Source organism: Arachis duranensis, chromosome 4, assembly GCF_000817695.3.
Source record: "Arachis duranensis cultivar V14167 chromosome 4, aradu.V14167.gnm2.J7QH, whole genome shotgun sequence".
Taxonomy (NCBI): domain Eukaryota; kingdom Viridiplantae; phylum Streptophyta; class Magnoliopsida; order Fabales; family Fabaceae; genus Arachis; species Arachis duranensis.
Genome location: NC_029775.3, coordinates 36012588 through 36020424, shown reverse-complemented (window position 1 = coordinate 36020424; position 7837 = coordinate 36012588). Strand labels below are relative to the sequence as shown.

Genomic DNA, 7837 nt, shown 5'->3' with positions numbered 1-7837 from the left:
GTGGTATAAGCTAGAATTGATGGCGGCATTCATGGGAATCCAAAAAGTCTAACCTTGTCTGTGGTATTCCGAGTAGGATTCCGGGATTGAATGACTGTGACGAGCTTCAAACTCCTGAAGGCTGGGCGTGATGACAAGCGCAAAAGAATCAAGGGATTCTATTCCGACATGATCGAGAACCGACAGATGATTAGCCGTGCCGTGACAGAGCATTTGGACCGTTTTCACTGAGAGGATGGGATGTAGCCATTGACAACAGTGATGCCCCACATACAGCTTGCCATAGAAAGGAGTGACAAAGATTGGATAAAAGCAGTAGGGAAGCAGAGATTCAAAAGGAACACAACATCTCCATGCACCTATCTAAAATTCCCACCATTGAATTACATGAGTAACTTTATCTTTATTTTCTATATAATTTATTATTATCATTCGAAAAACCAATAATCTCTTAAATTAGTTAAATCCGCCTGACTGGGATTTACAAGATAACCATAGCTTGCTTCATACCAACAATCTCTGTGGGATCGACCCTTACTCACGTAAGGTATTACTTGGATGACCCAGTACACTTGCTGGTTAGTTGTACGGAGTTGTTTGACAAAGTGTGATTCATGTTTGAGAGCACTAAGTCTTTGGAGCCATTGTTGATGATCACAATTTCGTCCACCAAGTTTTTGGCGCCGTTGCCGGGGATTGTTCGAGTATGGACAACTGACGGTTCATCTTATTGCTCAGATCAGGTAATTTTTTTTTTGTTTTAATTTCAAAAATTTTTCAAAAAAATCTTTCAAATTTTTTTCTTTTTCATTTTCCTAAAGAATATTTTCGAAAAAAAATTATAAAAATACAAAAAAATAATAAAATCATAAAAATAAAAAATATTTTGTGTTTCTTGTTTAAGTTTTTTGTCATGTTTTATGTTTGTGTCAATTGCATGTTTTTAAAATTCTTGTATTTTTTTGAAAATTCATGCATTCATAGTGTTTTTCATGATCTTCAAGTTGTTCTTGGTAAGCCTTCTTGTTTGATCTTGATGTTTTCTTGTTTTGTACCTTTTGTTGTTTATCATATGTATTTTTCATTTGTTAGAGTCCAAGCATTAAAGATTTCTAAGTTTGGTATCTTGCATGTTTTCTTTGCATAAATTTTTTTTCAAAAATATGTTCTTGATGTTCATCATGATCTTCAAAGTGTTCTTGGTGTTCATCTTGACATTCATAGTGTTCTTGCATGCATCATATGTTTTGATTCATAATTTTCATGTTGTGAGTCATTTTTATGTTTTTCTCTCTCATAATTAAAAATTCAAAAATAAAAATATCTTTTCCTTAATTTTCTCATAATTTTCGAAAATTTGAGTTGACTTAGTCAAAAATTTTTAAAATTAGTTGTTTCTTACAAGTCAAGTCAAATTTTCAATTTTAAAAATCTTATCTTTTCAAAATCATTTTCAAAAATCATATCTTTTTTTTATTTTTACTATTTTTCAAAAATTTTGAAAATTATTTTTCAAAATCTCTTTTTCTTAACTTTATTTCATAATTTTCGAAAATTATGCTAACAATTAATGTGATTGATTCAAAAATTTGAAGTTTGTTACTTTCTTGTTAAGAAAGGTTCAATCTTTAAAATTCTAGAATCATATCTTTTAGTTTCTTGTTGGTCAAGTAATTAATTTTAATTTTAAAAATTAAATCTATCTTATCTTATCTTTTATATCATATCTTTTTCAAAAATTTGATTTTAAAATATCTTTTCTAACTTCTTATCTTATCTTTTCAAATTTGATTTTCAAATCTTTTTCAACTAACTATTTGACTTTTTGTTTGTTTCTTATCTTTTTCAAAATCACCAAACTACTTTTCCCTCTCTACTTTTCAAAAATATCTCATCCCTTTTTCAAAAATTCTTTTTAATTAACTAATTGTTTTAAAATTTAATTTTAATACTATCTCATCTTTAATTTTCGAAAATCATTAACTCCTTTTCAAAATTAATTTTCGAATTCTCTCTCTCATCTTCTTCTATTTATTTATTCATTTACTAACACTTCTCTTTACCCCTCTTCATCTCCAATCACTGCCTCTATTCTTACCCTTGTGTTTGGATTCTCCTTTCTTTATTCTTTTCTTCTTCTACTAATAATAAGGATCCTCTTTACTGTGACATAGAGGATTCTTCTTCTTTTCTTGTTCTCTTCTCTTTCATATGAGCAGGAACAAGGAAAAAAGCACTCTTTTTGAAGCTGATCCTAAACCTGAAAGGACTTTGAAGAGGAAACTAAAAGAAGCTAAATTACAACAATCCAGAGGCAACCTTTCTGAGAAGAGAGATGGAGTTGGCAGCCGAACCCAACAATAATAATGCAAGGAGGATGCTTGGTGATTTTACTAAACCTACATCCAAATTTGATGGAAGAAGCATCTCAATTCCTGCCATTGGAGCAAACAATTTTGAGCTGAAACCTCAATTAGTTGCTCTAATGCAATAGAACTGCAAGTTTTATGGACTTCCATCTGAAGATCCTTACCAGTTTTTAACTGAGTTCTTGTAGATTTGTGATACTGTTAAGACGAATGGAGTAGATCCTGAAGTCTATAGGCTCATGCTTTTCCCTTTTGCTGTAAGAGACAGAGCTAGAACATGGTTGGACTCACAACCTAAAGATAGCCTGGACTCCTGGGATAAGCTGGTCACGGTCTTCTTGGATAAATTCTTTCCTCTTCAAAAGCTGAGCAAGCTTAGAGTGGATGTTCAGACCTTCAAGCAAAAAGATGGTGAATCCCTCTATGAAGCTTGGGAAAGATACAAGCAGATGACAAAAAAGTGTCCTTCTGGCATGTTTTCAGAATGGACCATATTATATATATTCTATTATGGTCTATCTGAGTTTTCCAAGATGTCATTGGACCATTCTGCAGGTGGATCCATTCATCTAAAGAAAATGCCTGCAGAAGCTCAAGAACTTATTGACATGGTTGCAAATAACCAATTCATGTACACTTCTGAGAGGAATTCTGTGAATAATGGGACGCCTCAGAGGAAGGGAGTTCTTTAAATTGATGCTCTGAATGCCATATTGGCTCAAAACAAAGTGTTGACTCAGCAAGTCAACATGATCTCTCAAAGTCTGAATGGATGGCAAAATGTATCCAACAGTACTAAAGAGACAACTTTTGAAGAAGCTTATGATCCTGAGAACCCTGCAATGGTAGAGGTTAATTACATGGGTGAACCTTATGGAAACACCTATAATTCATCATGGAGAAATCATCTAAATTTCTCATGGAAGGATCAACAAAAGCCTCAACAAGGCTTTAATAATGGTGGAAGAAACAGGCTCAGCAATAACAAGCCTTTTCCATCATCTTCTCAGCAACAGACAGAGAATTCTGAGCAGAGCCCCTCTAATTTAGCAAACTTAGTCTCTGATTTGTCAAAGGCCACTTTAGGTTTCATGAGTGAGACAAGATCCTCCATTAGAAATTTAGAGGCACAAGTGGGCCAGCTGAGTAAGAAAGTAACTGAAACTCCTCCTAGTACTCTCCCAAGCAATACTGAAGAAAATCCAAAGAGATAGTGCAAGGCCATTGACATAGTCAATATGGCCGAATGTAAGGAGGAGGAGGAGGACGTGAATCCCAATAAGGAAGACCTCATGAGACGTCTCTCAAGCAAGAAGGAGTTCCCTATTGAGGACCTAAAGGAATCTGAGGCTCATATAGAGACCATAGAGATCCCACTAAATCTCCTTCTGCCATTCAGGAGCTATGAAGACTATTCTTCCTCAGAAGAGGATGAATATGTGACTGGAGAGCAAGTTGCTCAATATTAGGAGCCATCATGAAGCTGAATGCCAAGTTGTTTGGTAATGAGACTTGGGAAGGTGAACCTCCCTTGCTCATTAGTGAACTAGATACATGGATTCAAAAAACTTTACCTCAAAAGAGACAAGATCCAGGCAAATTCTTAATACCCTGTACCATAGGCACTATGACCTTTAACAAGGCTCTATGTGACCTGGGGTCAGGCATAAATCTTATGCCACTCTCTGTAATGGAGAAACTAGGGATTATTGAGGTACAGCCTACCATATTCTCATTACAAATGGCAGACAAGTCAGTAAAACAAGCTTATGGATTGGTAGAGGACGTGCTAGTGAAGGTTGAAGGCCTTTACATCCTTGCTGATTTCATAATCTTAGACACTAGGAAGGAGGAGGATGAATGCATCATCCTTGGGAGACCTTTCCTGGCCACAGCAGAAGCTGTGATAGATGTTAACAGAGGAGAACTAGTCCTTCAATTGAATGGGGACTACCTTGTGTTTAAGACCCAAGGGTGCTCTTCTATAAACATGAAAAAGAGGCACAGTAAGCTTCTCTCAATACAGAGTCAAACAGAGCCCCCCACAATCAAACTCTAAGTTTGGTGTTGGGAGGCCACAACCAAACTCTAAGTTTGGTGTTGAACCCCTATATCCAAACTCTAAGTTTGGTGTTAGGAGTCCACAACATTGACCTGATCACCTTTGTGGCTCCAAGAGAGCCCACTGTCAAGCTAGTGACATTAAAAGAGCGCTTATTGGGAGGCAACCCAATTTTTATTTATCTATTTTTATTTTTATTTTATTGTTATTTCATGTTTTATTAGGTTCATGATCATGTGGAGTCACGAAAAAAATACTAAAATTAAAAACAAAATCAAAAACAGCAGAAGAAAAATCACACCCTGGAGGAAGGACTTACTAGCGTTTAAACGCCAGTAAGGAGCATCTGGCTGGCGTTCAACGCCAGAACAGAGCATGGATCTGGCATTGAATGCCAGAAACAAGCAATATCCGGGTGTTCAAACGCCAGGAATGTCCCCTAAGGAGAGCTGGCGCTGAACGCCAGAAACAAGCATGGACCTGGCGTTCAACGCCAGAAACATGATGCACATGGGCGTTGAACGCCCAGAATGAGCATCACTTCGGCGTTTAAATGCCAGAATTGTATGCAAAGGCATTCTACATGCCTCATTGGTGCAGGGATGTAAATCCTTGACACCTCAGGATCTGTGAACCCCACAGGATCACCTCAAGATCTGTGGACCCCACAGGATCCCCACCTACCTCAACTCACATTCTCTCTTCTTCACCACTCACATCCATCCATCTCTTCCCCACCCAAACCCACCCTACATAGTCGAATACACACCTCTCTCCCTCTCCTCCATATCTTCTTCTTCTTCTTCTTCTATTCTTTCTTCTTTTGCTCGAGGGCGAGCAACATTCTAAGTTTGATATGGTAAAAGCATAGCTTTATTTGCTTTTCCATAACCATTGATGGCACCTTGAGAAACCTCAAAAAAAAAGAAGAGAAAAGGGAAGACAAAAGCTTCCACCTCTGAGTCATGGGAGATGGAGAGATTCATCTCAAGGATCCATAGCTCAGTAATAGAGCATTTGACTGCATATCAAGAGAGCATGAGGAATTCCCTCATCAAGAAATCTCTGAGATACCTCAGGGGATACATTTTCCTCCACACAACTATTGGAAGCAACTAAGGATAAGAACACCAAAAGCACTAGGGATCAAGCAACAAAGGCAAGGAAGAGACATAAAGGAGCTCAAAAAGCATCATTGGCTCTTCAAGAAGAAAGCGCCACCATCACTAAGGTGACTCATTCCTTGTTCTTAATTTTTTTCTATTTTTCTGTTTTTATGCTTTATCTTTGTTTATGTTTTGTGTCTCTACTTCATGATCATTAGTATTTAGTAACTATGTCTTAAAGTTATGAATAATTCCATGAATCCTTCACCTCTCTTAAACAAAAAATGTTTCTAATTCAAAAGAACAAGAAGTACATGAATTTCGAAATTATCCTTGAAATTAGTTTAATTATATTGATTTGGTGACAATACTTTCCGTTTTCTGAATAAATGCTTGAATAGTGCATAATTTTGATCTTGTTGTTTATGAATGTTAAAATTGTTGGCTTTTAAAAGAATGATGAACAAAGAGAAATGCTATTGATAATCTGAAAAATCATGAAATTGATTCTTGAAGCAAGAAAAAGCAGTGAAAAAGCAAAAGCTTGCGAAAATAAAAGAAGAAAAAAAATGGCAAAAAAATTTAGAAAGAAAAAGAAAAAGCAAGCAGAAAAAGCCAATAGCCCTTAAAACCAAAAGGCAATGGTAAAAAGGATCCAAGGCTTTGATCATCAATGGATAGGAGGGCCCAAGGAAATAAAATCCAGGCCTAAGCAGCTAAATCAAGCTGTCCCTAACCATGTGCTTGTGGCAATAACACAAACACCTTAATGTCCAAAAAGAAAACAAAAAATTAAAAGAACTGTACAAAGAAAAAAAAACAAAGAAAATGCTTAATCTAAACTACCATTCACTTAATCATTGTCAATATTTTCCAATCCTCGGCAACGGCGCCAAAAACTTGATACGTAAAAATTTAGATTTCATGTACAACCGGCAAGTATACCGGGTCGCATCAAGTAATAAAACTCACTAAGAGTGAGGTCGATCCCACGGAGATTGGTAGATTAAGCAACTTTAGTTAAATGGTAAATTTAGTCAAGCAAACATAGTTTTGATTTTATGAGCATTGTGATTTTTTTGAACATAATTGCAAGAATTTAAATGGCAAAGAATTTAAAGAACTAGAGGAGAGAAATAAAATGAAAGTAAATAACGGAAACTTAAAATGCAAGAAACTTAAATGACATCAAAGGTAAATTGCAAGGAATTAAAGGTTGCAGAAATTTAAAGAACATAAGAGTAAATAGCAAGAACTAAAGGAACAAAATGTGGATAACAAGAATAATAAATTGACAGAATGTAGAAGGAAAATGGGGTGATGGGTGTTTAAACAATTAGAAGCAAAAGAAATAAGAATTAATGGTGGAGAGGATCATTAGGGATCAGAGATGCAAGTTTTCATGAATTGATGTTAGTCAAGTCCTTCTCAATCATGGGTATAGATCCATGGCAAGTGGGTAATTGAATCCCAATCTCTTGGTGATTCAATTTCTCTCAACATAACCAATTGCCACTCTCGTGATCTAGTTGTTCATGAGAAGAGATGAATCTCAATTCTAATCCAGCCACACAACTCCCATAATCTCAACCAAGGAAAGTTACATCTCACATACCAACCAAGGTGTATTGATTAAAGAAATCATGAAAGGATGAACTCTAAACTGAATTATGTAGCTCATTCCTCAAATTTACCACACAATTCATATAGATTAACCCCTCTCTCGATGGTGGTTGAATCTTTGAAGAACAAGAGTTTCCTCTTTGGATTAACCACTTGAATTGAGAAGGAAAAGAGGAGTTCATCAATGCATTCAAACAAGCAGAGCTCTTCCCCCTAATGAAAGTGGGGTTTAGTGAATCATAGCTCCAATTTCAACAACAATTGCCATAAACAAAAAATTAAACTAAGTGTGTAGAAAGATGAAGAATAAAAAGGAAATGCTCAAAGACTCAAAACTGAAATTGAGAATTCAAAAACTCATAGATGAAAACTACAAATTAAACTACATTACTACTAAGAAAGAAGAGAAGGGGAAGTGAAGAAGAGTGTATGAAGGGGAGGGGTCTGAAGACCCACTCTCAATGGAGTGTGCCAATTCACAGAATTTCAAATTGGTCTCCTCCGTATCCCTTTAATCCAACCCCTTAATGCTATGAGACTATAGCCTTTATATAGGCTTTCCTAAATTACAAATTGAAATGAAATTAAAAGCAAATTACAATTAAATGAAAATCAACTATTCTAGATGATTCTTGTGGCCTTGATTGATTGAGATTTATGGGTTTTGCTTGCTTGAG

The 7837-nt window shown here is 35.7% G+C and overlaps 1 non-coding gene across 1 annotated transcript; it reads right to left on the bottom strand.

Moving 5' to 3' along the window:
* Positions 1-2740: 2740 nt before the first annotated feature.
* LOC127747113 (small nucleolar RNA R71) lies at positions 2741-2844 on the bottom strand. The gene has a single exon (XR_008008916.1). It is a non-coding gene; the product is annotated as a small nucleolar RNA R71 (small nucleolar RNA).
* Positions 2845-7837: the final 4993 nt, after the last annotated feature.